Source organism: Marmota monax, unplaced genomic scaffold (genome assembly GCF_021218885.2).
Source record: "Marmota monax isolate L192 unplaced genomic scaffold, Marmota_monax_Labrador192_F-V1.1 WCK01_AAM20220418_F8-fsc00044, whole genome shotgun sequence".
NCBI classification, from domain to species: domain Eukaryota; kingdom Metazoa; phylum Chordata; class Mammalia; order Rodentia; family Sciuridae; genus Marmota; species Marmota monax.
In genome coordinates, this window is record NW_026695198.1 from 12,162,345 (window position 1) to 12,177,085 (window position 14,741).

The window sequence follows — 14,741 nt, forward strand, 5'->3', positions numbered from 1 at the left end:
CCAAGATGCCTGAGCAACTTAAGAGAAAGAGAGATGTATTTTGGCTCAAGGCTTCAGAGATTTCAGTTAATGCGGGCTGGTTCCCATTGCACCGGGCCAGAGGTGAGGCAGAACATCATGGAGGAAGGGCATGGCGGAGGAGAACTGCTCAGCTCATTGCAACTGGGGAGCAGAGAGAGGGCAGGAAAGGAAGGGGCTTGGGAAACAAGAAACCCTTCCAGGGTCCAGCCCCAGTGACCTACTTCTTCCAACTGTGTCCCACCTTGCAGTAGTCCATTCTGCTAACAGTGGATTAATCCACATTTGATGGATTAATCTACTGAAGAGATCAGAGCCCTCAAGATCCAATCACTTCCTAAAGACCCACCTCTGAACACATGAAATTTGAGGAGGGAACATTAAAGATTCAAACTATTAACAGGGAATGTCTTATTTCCTGCTACTAAAATACATGCCTTAGTCAGGGTAATTAATTTTAAAACAACAGATATTTATTGGTCACAATTCTAGAGGCTGAGAAGCCCAAGATAAGGGGTCAGGAGATGGGATGTCTGTTGAGGGCTTTCTGCTTCATAGGTGGCCCTTTGTAGCTGTGTCCTTATGTGGCAGAGGGGCAAACATACTCTCTAAGCCTCTTTTCTAAGGGCATTAATCTCATCTTCTGAAGGTGAAAGCCTCTTGACCTAATCATCTCCTTAGGATCCCACTGTTGGTGTTAGGTTTCAACATGTGAATTTGGTAGGGGGTCAGGAGGGGGAACACAAACATTTATAGACAATAGCAGAGGGGATGATGATATGCATATTTCCTATTGTGACAAAAGATCTGACATTCCAAATAACTCATTTCTCCTTGGCAAGATTCTTGGAAATTATTTTAAATATAGTCTTTATTTATTTATTTATTTTTGGCCACTTAGTCTTCTTTGAAATTGTCACAGAACATATCCAGACCACACTGTTGTGGCTTGTCGCACTGCCCCAACTACAAGCACCTTCAGGGATGCACTGCTTCCTAGGCTGGCCCCCAGAAGGAGGTTGGAATGGCTCTGGACACTCCAGTCCTTTGGTACTACCTGTGCCTGGCATCCTGCCAAGCACTTTGTGCACAGAATGTCAGTTTGACTTCTTGGCAACCGGGAAAGGTGGGTTATCATCATCATTCATTGATTATCAGGAAAATCAAAGACTAAGATTTGTGTAAATAACCTGCTTCGGGGACACACATTCAATAAGCAGCAGAGTCCAGAGTGAAGCCAAGGTCTGTCTGATTTCAAATTCATAGTTTCCATCAATATTTGAGCTGCGACTGTAAACAAATGAACAACACAGTCCACATCCCAAGCAGGAGTCCCTGACTCGGTGATACCAAGGGCACCTTCCACAAGGGCATGTGGTTTCTGACTAGAGTAAGTCTGGAGGTAAAGCACATGACCAGAGCGTATTTAAAGAAGATAGCCGAACAACATTTGCACATAAATATTTTATCATTAGATCAGATTCCCTGTGTACAGAATGCTGCTTTCTTATTGAGATTGCTTTGGAAAATCAGCTTTATGTGTCACATTTTCATCTTCCTGAGCTAGTTTTTCTAGTCTGAATTGTCCTGTAGACGATATAATAGTGAAGAATAATGGGGGATGTAGGAATAAGCCAGTAACTCCACTGATACCCGTTGCCTACCAGGAGAAATTCCAGGCAGAGCACCTCAGGAAATGCCTCTGGTATTTCAACAGATGAACATCTTTCTCTGTAATTTATTTTTGTATTGGAACATGAGCTTGCAGATTGCTGGATCCCATCCCAGAAGTGGCTGCCCCTCCAGTGCAGATAAGGATAAGTGTTCCAGAGCTCCAAGGGTGGGACGATCAGGCGTTATCGTTGCGGTTTTGATTTATTACCCAAGAGCTGTGTTACAAAGCAGCTTGAATTTTTAGTACATGCCTCTGGGATCCATGAAATTTCCAAGGTGAAGAAACAGAAAATGGCATAACTGGGCTAAATCTAAGATCCAAAGAACAAGTAATAGTTATTGAAAACCCTTGGTAGGGGGTAGCGGAATCAGAATCTGCTGAGGCCCAGGTCCTCCCTGGCCAGACAGCACCCACATGAGATTGGAGCTTGTCGACTAGTAATATAGAAGGACCCCATGAGAAGTGTAATTTCAGGGTCGCCCAACATGAAGCTGCTCCAGGGACACAGAAGTAACATACTTCTTCTTTCTAGTTAACTCTGCTCATTCAGTCTTTTCAACATCAGTGAACATACAGGGGTGAATAACAGACACCTAAGGTCCTTGTGGAGCCTGCTTACATTCTAGGCCAGGAGACAGACAGTAAACAGATGACTTCAGATGGTGGCAAGTTTATACAGAAAAGTCAGCACGGCACTGCAGTAGGACAGGAGCCCGGGGCTGTCAGGAGATGCCACCTGAGCAGAGGTCAGGATGAGGGAAGCCATCTCCTCTGCCATTCTTCTTCCTCCACATGGAGACACGCTGGATGCATCTGAAGTTGTCTCCCTGATACAAAGAATGCCTTTGATGTAGTCTCATGTGGATCTGAGTAGTCTCACAAGTTCATCAAAGTAAGGAAAAGTGTTTTGAGTGTTAGTCAATATTAACTTCTGAGATTTCAAGTGTTGATCTGACAATGCTTCATTTATAAGGTTTGAAATCCAAAAAGTAGCATCTGTACTGCATTGCAGAGCCTGTAGTCATGTTTAACTTCTGTTTGTTATCCCCTTGAATTTTCTCACAAATGTACCGGCAAGCAGAAATGATGCAAAATTTGCAGTCCTTGTAATTAGTTGACTTTTTCAATTAAACACTGACAGTGTGACACACCCATACATTCTACAGAGGGGACTATGTCCTTAACTCTTTTCTTGTAGGAAGCATCCATTTTCATAGTTGATGCCTCCTCTTGTATGTTTTGCCTCATTTTCTAATATACCCAGTGGTCCAACCTTTCTGCCATATGCCTCTGAGTAATATTTCACATATACTCATACATAATTCTTGTAGCTCTATTCCTGGGTCATTTCTGGGCCAGTTTTCTCAGCTGCTTAGCAGCTGCTCTTCTGAGTGGGTCCCCACTTTTCTTGGAGAGCAAATCTTTTTCTTTCCAGGTTTATATTCTCTCGTCTTACTGAGGCACGTCCTCTGTAAGCCTCCTTGGTGAAAGTGGGAGGTGTATTTTTGAATGCCTGCCTGGCTACCAGCGTCTTCATTCTGTCCTGGTGCTCGAAGGATTATCTGAGCATAAAACCGTATATTGAGAATATTTTTTCCCTCCAAAAAGAAATTATTTCCCATAACTTTGAAGACTTATCAAGTGTTGCTCTTAAATACAGCTCCGTTCTGATTCCATTGTGTGCCCTGCATGTTTTCCTTTCTAGAAGCCTTTTAAAGATCTCCTTATCCCTGAAAAGATGCCCTGAAATCATCCAGTGACCTGCCTTACTATGGATATTTGTTTCTTTATTCCTTGGATTGATAATCTAGTTCTAGATACCTGGGACCTGGGTCTTTCTGTCTTGACTAATATTTTACTGTTATCTCTTAAACCCTCTTTTTTCCCCTTCAACATTTATTTTCTCTTATCTACAAAAACTGAAGATTTTATTTCTTGAATGTTGGACCTACCAGATGGATCCTTTAATTTTCATCATCCGGTCTTTCTTGTTTTCTAACTTTTGTCATTTTATTCTACTTTCTGACAGACTTCCTTAATTTTTCTTCAACTCCTTCTATTGGGTCTTTTTATTTTAAGTATATTAAATTTCCAAAGCTATTATTACCTTTTTATGTTTTTTTTTTTCAAGAGCATTTGGTTTTTATTTTAGAGCTGCAATAGGTTCAGTCGTTTCTCTTAACAATTTTCCTAGGTCTTTTGATGTTCTCTTCAAATGTCCTTTGAATATCTGTATCTCCTTTTCCTGAAGGTCCTTTCTTCTGTTTGATTACCTGGGCCTCTGGCTTTCATGTTAGAGGCTCCGCAGCCCATTAACACTTAAAAGGGAGTTTCTGAGCATCTATCGGGGTCTCCTTGTATGGAGGTGGGAATGTTGGTGGTGGCATGCACAGTGTAAGATCATATGGTGAGCCAACTCTTTCAGTTTGTTACCCCTAATGTCAGTAGGTGCCCCCACCCCTGAACCATATTTCCCAGGGCTAATCAGTCTCTTCAGAGGGACAAAAATTCCTTCCTGGAAGGTCCTGTGGCCTACTCCTGGCTTTGTGAGAACTAAACAAAGGGGTAGCTGAAGGTCCCCCAACTCTGCAGGTGTTCTTGAGTTCTTCTTGGTTGCCAGCACAGGTGCTGTGGGTGTTTGTCCCACTACCATGCCGGGGTCTGGGTCTCCAGCCTCCTGCTGCCAAATCTGTACCACGCAAGCTCCATATTTTCAACCTCCCTTGCTCCCAGGTCCTGCCTCTTCAAGGTGTTGGTGGCCAAGCAAGTGGACCCACTTTGCATCTGGCTCTTTCTCAGACTCTTAGTAGTCTGTGACTCCCACTGTCCTCTTAAGTTATTTACATCTCACTCATCCACTTCTTATCTCACTTGCTCTTTCTGCCCTATTTATTATTATATTCTCATTTTAACAGAGTTTTGGGAATGGAAAGGGACCAATAAATGAAGTCATGCTACCATGTATACCCAAAGTAACATTTGAGTCTTTTTAAAAATCACTTTGTGTGTGTGTGTGTGTGTGTATACATTCATGCATATGTAGATATACATGTATATTTATATATTTCATAGTATTCAATTGATAACAATCAGGCTCTTTAGCTAATATTCTATATGAAGCTACAATCTTTGGAACCCTTTGTCAGAGAATGCTGCATGCTATTCACGAGCATGGGATGGTAAAGATCGTCTATACTGATAGTAATTATAAATTATTCAGTTCATCATGGCTTCTGCTTTATAAATAGCAATTGAGAAGGAATTTGTCAGTCGTGCCAGACTTGTTTGCGTAGCTGTCCTGATTATAGATTCTGAGATACGGTTTCTCGCAATGCAGACTTTCTTTGGAAGACAGAATAAAAGCAGATTTCTAAGTTAATTAAGACTGTTTGTGACAGGGATTCAATTTTGTTCTATTTATATAGAAAATGTGTTTTTCTGATTTTTTTTTTTTTTTTGAAATTGAGAAGAGGCTTACATGTGTGTAAGAAGAGAGGTCTTCTTAATTTTGTGTCTTCTTTCATATCTCTGCTCATCTGACTTATCTTGTCCTCCTTTTCTTATTTCAGTTTCTTATTGGGGAGAGTCCCTGGTTACCTAATAAGCCTGTAGAGGTGACAAAGAGGAAGACAAGTCTCCCCAGGAGCCTTTTCTTATTGTTCACTGGGTTAAATAATTGGGATTGGCCTTTATTCTCCTAATTAGAGGACATGGACACTGGAGAGTCTTGACTTCTGGATTCATTGGGGTTCACATTCACCCCACAGTAAACTGTTTCTCTGGATGGGTCTCCCAAAGCCCCTTGTAACTAGGAATTTGTGAAACCCTCAGCTTCCTGGATAGCATAGCACAGTAGACCGTGGCTCAGAGGCTCCATTCTTGAGCTATACCATCTACCAGTAATATTTCAGTCTCAAAGCTGAACAGATTTAACAGGCCAGTGGTAAACAGAGATGGGGATCCCATGTTACCCTGAACACATAGGTCTTTCCATTTTCATTATCTTTGTTTACACTTCTTAAACCCCACACCTGGGCATTGTGTGTGAAGAGAGGTAGAAGGTTAGGAAGATGCACCCTAATCTTGCCTGGTGTCTTTTTGAGATTTGTTATAGGATAAGAAATAGCAAAAATTTTTTGGTTATTTTTTTGAAATTTTCTTTTTTCCTTTCTTGCATCCGACTTCCGTGTTTATATGGAGCTTAATCTTCTAATGTATTCATTGTTTTAAAATGTTACCAATCACCTTACAAACGTCTGTATTAAAATAGGTATTTAAAATACAGAATTAATGAAGGAGATTTGGAAATGTCAAAAATGATACTGCTGACTTTTGTTCTTCTAAATACATTACAAAAATACTGGGGAATTTGAAAAAGAAAAAGTTATTCATTCCTTTTAAGTTTGGCAGATAAAGAAGTCTAAGAAGTCTGCCCAAAGTTATTTTTCTTTGATGCTGACTTTTAAAAATTTCTTATCAAAACACAACTTTTAAATAAAGCACTTCAGCTTGAAATAAGAAATCACAGAAATCTGTAATTATTCTACTTGGATTATATGGAATTATTATGAAAAATATTACTGAGAAGTTATTTCAAAGAATGCTACCAATGTATTAAATTTCTTTTTTTTTCTAATCTCCTCATATTTTTTCAGCTTTGTATCCTCATAGGCATGAGTAATTTCATATAATTGTGCCTTTGCCTTCAGCACTATTTAGGTAAGATATTTCAATCTATGCCATATTCTGAACTATAATAAAGGGAAAATTACTTTTCCTAACAAAAAGGTTTCATTTTAGAATTTTGGAGCATTTTAGGAAATAAGTTCCATCTTTTTAATTTTGAGGCAAAGTTTTTGCCTCAGTGGCAATTTTTTTCCCCTATGCACCACACTTTTGATGTCCTATAAATCCTTCATCAAGCCAGGCATGGTGATGCACACCTGTAACCCCAGCGGCATGGAGGCTCGGGCAGGAAGATTGCAGGTTCAAAGCCAGCCTCCGAAACTTAGCAAGGCCTTAAGCAACTTAGTGATATCCTGTGGATTGACTCAGTAATAAAACTCCTCCCCTGAGTCCAATAACCAGTGAAGAAAGAAAGAAAGGGGGAGGGGGGCAATCCCTCATCAAACCTGAGGTCCTGAAAATTTTCCTGTTATATCCTAAAAATTCCATAATTTTATGTTTTACAATTGAATCTATCATCTTTTCTGAGTTAGTTCTTATATAAGGTGTGAGATAGAAGGTTTGAGTTCCAGATTCTTGTTTTGGCCTATGGATATCCAGTTCCCTCAGTACCATTTTGTGGAGGCTTCCCCTGTTGAACTGCTTTTGCACCTGTATGAAAACAAGCTGGCAGTCCTTGTGTAGGGGCGATTTCTGGGTTCTCTGTTTTGTTCCATGGATCTGTTTGTCTATCTTCCACCATTTCACAGTCTCGATTACTATAGCTGTAAAGTCTTGAAATCCAATAGAGAGATTCCACTCATTTTTCCTTTTTAGAATTTAATTATTATAGTTCATTTGAAGCCTTTCCATATAAGTTTAGAATAATCATGTACATGTTTGCAAATAACTGAAGGGAAGTTTTGCTTGACATAGTCTTCTTTCTCTTTTATTCTCTTAGCCTGATTTTTTTCTACCAGCTTCTTTGTTTTCTATCTTGTCTGACATGACTGTATACATGCAAAATTCTCAAGAGATCTATAAAAGTTTATATAAAAAAAAGTCCTTGAAGCACTTAAAAGTGATTCAGCAAAGTCATAGGATATAAGATCAAAGGCAATTGTATTTTCTTTTTTTTTCTTTTCTCCCTCTTGGTACCAGGTATTGAACCCAGGGTGCTTCACCACTGAGCCACATCCCCAGCCCATTTTTATTGTGAGATAAGGTCTCACTAAATTGCTTACAGCCTCAGTAAGTTGCTGAGGCTAGATTCGAACTTGCAGTTCTCCTGCCTCAGCCTTCCTAGCCATTGGGATTGCAGGCATGCACCATCACATCTGGTTCCTCCATGTGCTTTTATAAAGATGAATTGGCCAGGGGAATATTCCCCCCACAATACCTTCAGGTCTTGCAATTAGAAACAAGTGTTGCTATAAAAATTCTGAGTACACCTTTAGTATTCTGGGCTCTGTGCTAAACCCTTCCTGCCTCTGTGTCTTGTAACCTTCACAGTCATTTTATGAAGAGGGTGCTACTATTCTTTCCATATGACAGATGGGAAAGTGGAAGCGCATAGAGAATTTCCTTGTTCAAGGTCACAGAGCTGGAAGATTGGAAAAGGATTCAAATGTAACCAATGTGAGCCCAACCTCTGCTCTGCTCTCAGAGGTCTGTGCCTCCCCACCTGACCACTAGAGGGTCTTGAAGTCTTCCTTGGTGCCACAGCAAATGCTCCAAGAGAAAACTGGTTTTTGGAAATTCATTTTAATCCATATATTATTTCATTGCCTAGTGCCCCCAAGGCACCATTTTGCATATTCTCCTTTTGTTATAAAATCCCACTTCTGACTGGAAAGCTGAACCCAAAGATTATATTAACTTGTCCAGCAAATGGGAACATCTGATAGATACATTTTAGAAAAAAAAAAACGTTTTTTAAAAAGAACTTTGATTTAAAAAGTCCTTCCCATCTGTCAAGAGAAGGATGACTGTGGATGTATTTGTCTTTTGCCCTGCAACAGACTTTGAAATGACACATCACTTTTCTTAGGTGTCAGGGGAAGTAGGTCACTTTGTGCTGTTTATCATAATGTTTGAAAAAGCTGGCATTGAAAAATGAGAAGTTGAATATTGAATGGTTCTTTGTCCAAAGACTAGAAATGGACTACTGAAATAACTTTCTGAGATAGACAATAACTTGTTTATACATTCTTTTATCCATTGTCTCCCTAGGATAAATTTCATTTGGATGGCCAATTGTGGCTTCATAAAAGGAGAAATCGACTCTTTGTAGGCTCACCAACTTAATTTACTTAAATGTTTTTCTAGATGTAAACACAGGAAGGCTCAGCCTCCTTGCATTCTAGAAATAACACTTGGAGTGATGCAGAATGCCTGAGTAAGTCAAATGGATGATTGTATAAAAGCCTCCATCTATCTTTAAAGCTATTATACTGAAGAGAAGAATCCAATACCTTTCCTCTAGTAGTCAATAAAGAAAGAAGAATGTCACAGAAGAGTTCGATCCCCTCTAAGCTAATGGAGGGAAATTACATGAACCAGAACTTCCCCCCTTGGAGATGCAGGCATGGCGTCCAGTGGTCTCCTGTGGCATCTCAGTTTGGAGCCAGTGGCCTCCTGACTCAGGTGTACCAGGACTGGACCCGTAGGATTCAATTACTTGATTACTAACCTGCGGATGCTGGCTAAATGTTTTCTAACAAATTTGTGATAGCATGATCTCAAAAGTAAGCTGATCCATTAGTTGCAAGTATAACGTGACATTTTAGTATCACTGATTATAGAATTGTTGAGCTCTTGATGACTGCCTCTGACCTCCAGGCATCGCCATCCCCTTTGTTGCCCCTGCACATCAACCCTAGTCCAAGTAATGACTCCTACTGTAAAATAAGGTAGTTTCAGAATCTGTGTACCTGTGGAAATGCTGTGTGCATTCTGTACAGATAGGTTGCGTACCAGTGCATGAGGTTCAGGTCCATGGAGCATGTCAACACTGGCACAGATCTGTGACTGTGAGGATAGTGAGGAAGGAAAGGCACACAGCTCTCCAGGGGTCTCTCTTGGTAACTGATAAAACCTCTTGCTGGTCCTTCCTTCCCCTCTCTCTCATCCACCCCACTTCCTTTAGACTTTCCTCTTCTTCACTATTTCTTCTTGGACTTCCAAAAACAGTTTGCCAGTTTTAAAATATATTCTATTGCAGTTATTCTTTTTTTTTTCTTTTCTTTTTCTTTTTTTCCTGGTACTGGGGATTGGATCCAGGGGTGCTTAACCACTGAGCAACATCCTCAGCCCTTTCTTATATTTTTATTTAGAGAAGAAGGTCTTGCCAAGTTGCTCAGGCTGGCTTTGAATGCAGGATCCTTCTGCCTTTGCCTCTCGAGCCTCTGGGATTATAGGCATGCGCCACTGTGCCTGGCTGTGGTTATTCTTTTTATGCTTAACTCTTATCTCACTTTGTCTTTAAAATGTTCTGTCTCTTCAAGGTTTCCTCTGTCTTCATAGTCCTTTCTTCCTGCTTTTAAAATAGTTAATTCAGTTTAGGCAGTGAAAAAGATTTCAAAGAATCTTAGAATGTATTGGAAGGGAACTTGACGTTCTTCTGCCACATTTTCCCACTCATTACAGGAGTTCCTTCTAAAATTTCCTGGATAGACTGCAAGCCTAACTCCTCTGCAGGAACCTTTTTTCTCAGGGGGAAAAAAAAGTGAGTTTTTTTTTTTTTTTTAACAAAGCGCTTCCAATTCTAGATAGTTTTTAATTGTTTAAAAATTATTCTATTCATCCGTAAATGGCCTCTGAAGTCTTGCTGCTTTTATCTGATGGCATTTTCTCCAGTTCATTAAAAAGAACAATGTTTAGCCAGGCGCAGGGGCCCACACCTGTAATCCCAGTGACTCCAGAGGCTGAGGCAAAAGGATCACAAATTGCAGACCAGTCTGGGCAACTTAGCAAGACCCTGTCTCAAAAGACTGATTAAGTGGTCCTACAAGCCAGACACTGTGCAGCAGGCTTTTATAAAAGGGCTAAGAATTGTCACTCAGTGGTGGAGGGCCTCAGGGTTCAATCTTCAGTATCAGGAAAAGAAAGAAAAAAGAGAGAAAAACAACAACATTTTAATTTGCATTGTCCCCTGGGCTAAAGTGAGTCTTAGCATCATCTCATTGTACAGGTTAGAAACTTAAAGTTTAAAGAGATGATCATTCAATGTCACATGGTAGTAAATAGTGGAGCCAGGAGGGGAACTCATTGTCTGAACCCCAGACCCTCATGCATAAGCCTGCCCAGCCCCTTCTTATGAACATAGTCTGCATTTTCCCTTAGGATCCAACTACGGAATCTCACCACCTCTCTAAATCGTGCACTCTCTTCCCTGGAGTGTGTCTGAATGCTCAAGTACTCCAGAAGGGTAGGGAATTAATGTCTGTTCCATTCTCATCAGAGTCTCCAGTCCCTGGCATAGTACCTGGCATGAATTGTCACCTTGTCAAATGACTGAGTCTCTTCCATAGGTATCATATTCTCCAATTTCATAGAGATAAACTTTAAATTTGCAGAAGCGATACTTTCTTCCTCTGTCTTGTAGCCTATCAAATGATCCTTTACCAGATGATTTGCTTTTGGCAGAAGAGACTTCTAGCAAATACAAAGTTTCAGCTTCCAGTCACTTGTAGGTTTCGCCTCTGTGACAATTTATAATCTGCACTGGAAGGTAGCCACCGCCTTGATGGCATCTCGGAACATCCCCACCGCAACACTACTGTCTCTTTTCTTCTTTGGGCCTCAGCCATGTGTTCCCTGCCCTGTGCCCACCTTGGTACTCCCAAGGGGTCAGGGTACGCACATGCCTCAACCCACAGCAGAGCTTCTCCTTAACTTTCCTTTCGAGCCACTTTCATTTATGAAGGTCTCCTCTGATGTCACAGGACAATAGGAAAAATCCCATCCCACCTTCTGACACCTGTAACCCATTGTTCTGATCCTGTGTTAAAATGTTCGGCTCCTGTTTTGCCCTGTTCAGTGCATGAATGAGGTCTTCTCACATCATGTGCATTTTTCTTTCCACTGTATTGTTCCCATCAGTGCACGCATATGCCATTTTTTTGTTTTTAGTTGTAGTTGGACACAATGCCTTTATTTTATTTTTTCATTTTTATGTGGTGCTGAGGATCGAACCCAGCACCAAGTACGTGCCAGGTGAGCACTCTGCCGCTGAGCCCCAGCTCCAGCCCCTACATATGTCATTTCTATCCTCCTGAAATAAACGACCTATCTTGAATGCTTACCAACTTCCAGCTACCCCTTCATCTCGGATTTGAGAAGTGAGGTTTCTGTGATTACCCACCACCTCTTGTTTCTTCCCATCATCTCCCACACCAGTCGCTTTACCAAAACTCTTCTTTACAGTAATTTCTACCTCAGCAAGTCCTAGCTCAACTTTTCTACTCGGTGTATAATGCTTGCCATGCCGCCTCTTGATTTGCTATTGCCATATATTATTCATTTTGTTCCCTGCTTGGCTTATAAAAGATGCTCAATAAACACTTCAGGAGTGAACAGATTCATTATTGGTCTTCTCCTGCCTTCTCCTTCTCCTATCTCTATAAACTTGGATAAGTGTGTCCCTTTCAGGGACATTCCTCCGAGGGCAGAACTGTGGGAACTTGACTCTTTTGTACTGAGTGGGTCTTTGTGGTCTGATAAGAGATGGGCTGAGGCTTGATAAAAATAGTTCAATTTGGCCTAATCAGGTCATGACTGGATTGTTATTTTCCTTTTGCTCAGAAGACATTCAAATTTCCTTAGCAAAATATTAGAATGTTTGTTTTCTGCTGACCAGGGTATTGTGAGGTTTGAGAGCCCCGTGGGAGAATCTCACTGAAGAGCTTTTATTGTCACTTCCTCACATGGGGATTATTGGGCCTGTTTTTGTGTAATATGAATGCCTCTGCTCTCCCAGTTCTCAGGACATCCTCCTGCCTCTGCCTCTCCTCACTAGTTATCAGTCCTCTGGCGAAGGAAGAACTGCTGACTGGCTGCTTCCCGCAGTGGGTGCACACATTGGCTCTACCCTAGCAGGAAGAGGTTTTGCTGTAAAAGAAGCCTGATATCAGAGGGGCTGGGGCGGGTGAGGAGGGTGCCCACTGGCCACATTCTCTCCTCCCTTTCCTGCTGACTGATGTCCAAAGCTGGGCCCTCTCTCCTTGCAGTCAGGATGTTTCTATGACTGTCCAGAGAAGTGTAAGGACTTGAATACAGGCTACCTGATGTGGGCAGCCAGCCTCCGCAGCTCAGTAACTTTAGACACACCACTTTCCAAGTACCACTGCCCTATCTGTTAAATGAGACTGAAAATATATGGAGGGCGGGACTGGTAAATATGAGGTGCCTAGAATTCAACGCTTGAGAACACCATGAGGCACTGCACATCAGCAGGCTACCACAAGCAAAATTAATGTCATTTTTTTGTCATTGTTAAAACACAACAGAAAACTCTTCACTTCTCAATCAACAACAGCAGCAAAAACGAAAGGAGACGGGGGATACCAATAAACTATTCTAAAAGCCAGATTTCTGTTTCACTCCGGGGAGTCATTTTTTTCTTTAGTAAACTGGAATGAGGAGCTTAAAAGTTAATCAAGACAGAGGCAGATAGTGTCATTTTAATGTGGCAGCACGAGGAATGGTGACAAGAGTGCATTCTGCTCTGATGCATACTGAATGCCGTGTTTTGGGATCCAGTTAAGGATCAGTTTGTCCTGCCAGCAACGTCTGTAGATTTTTATTTTAAATATTTATCAGATTACTTTTAGGTTTTAGATAATCATAATCCTGAGGGAGCCGCCTAAGTGAGCTTGTGCTTTTATTTATTTATTTATTTTTCCTTTTGGCAGCAGGAGAGGAATGAAGGAAGCCAAGCCATCTTGCTAATATAGTAAATCAGGGTTTGGTTTTGTTTTGTTTTCTTATTTATCTGGAGGCAGACACATCCTGAATGAACGTATATCAGGGGAGAATCCCTCCAGCAGGTTCTGAACTCTGCATTTCACCAGTCCTGCTGTGCTGGGGCAACAAGAGCCAGGTAACTGCCTTGCCATGTCCCTAGTTGGGGGAGAAGGGTTATGAGTACTACTTGCTCATTCATAAGGACAGTGAGGGAAGTGCCTAGGAGGAGGGTCAGGATGCAAAGCAATAAGTCAGAAAAGCTCCCCAGTGGTTTTGGCTCTGGTGACTTTCTATAGCTTGGAACACTCAAAGAGGGCAGGGGTTTGCATGGAAGAAGCAGAATGTGGAGCCAGGACAGCAGGATGGAGGAGCACACCTGTAGCTGCAGAACCCCTGGGGTCCCTTATATCCCCACACTCTCCTTCCCTCCCAAGGCCATGCCTGCCTCCAGATTCAACTAAACCAAAGGACACCCTGCTGCCTTCTGCTTTTCTCTATCCAGCTCAGAGGTAGAGCTGGAAGGGGCCTGGGTAAGGTAGAATGAACTTATTAGTCATTCATGAGCTTCTTGTCACTTGGACCCCAAAATAATATTTCAAGTGAAAATTGTGGCAAAGCCATTTCTTGTACCATTCAAGGCTTAAAAATAATTTTATTGGTGTGTTAAGTGCTAAAGATATTAAGATAATGTGCTGCAAATAAAGAGGTGCCTTTCATCTAATATATACAATTTTGAAGATTATTATTTATTCCACAGTTCTGTCTGAATCCTTACAAATGAAAAAAAAAATTGAAACTGTTTGTCTGTTTGAGCGCACTTGAAGCTAAGAACTAGTTGTTCCAACATCTGCTGTACCAAGAGCTCTTCAGGAGATGGGGAATAATTCTAGGTGTTCCTTGACAAATGACATCAAATGTATTCAGTATTTTTTAAGTGAAACTACTGGTTCTGCTGTACAATTCTGCCTTGCATTAGTATTTCTTTGCACCTTATTTGTGTTTTAGGCACAGAGCAATGCTAATGTGTTTGTTAAGTTTTGAATAAACAATTCCCACATATTTGCCTGCAGTTGTACCATGATCTCCAGCCAGAACGCTGGGAATATTTTGAGTATTGTGTCAAATTTATGAGCAATCTTAACTCCCCTTCCCAAACTTTTTTATCTGGTATTTATTGGGCCTTTATACTATAAAAGAGTGCACTAGGTATTCCACCAAGTAGTCATCATTTTAATTCAGCTCTGAACATTGTAGTAAGTGCCTACTATGTGCACAGTTGAAGGTTTCATAGAAATAATGACAAAAACTTGGGATTGCTGCTCTCCAAATGCCCTGTGCAGTAAGGTAGAATGCAACTACAGTTTTCCATTGCTTATACTGCTTTTTATATAGTCTTAAATGGTTGTCCTTTAAGTTC

General features: G+C 41.0%; 1 protein-coding gene across 9 annotated transcripts in view; it reads left to right on the top strand.

The window, feature by feature from the left end:
- Fam110b (family with sequence similarity 110 member B) overlaps positions 1 to 14,741 on the top strand; it is a 183,640-nt gene that overhangs the window by 120,622 nt on the left and 48,277 nt on the right. The gene's annotated exons all lie outside the window — the stretch shown is intronic.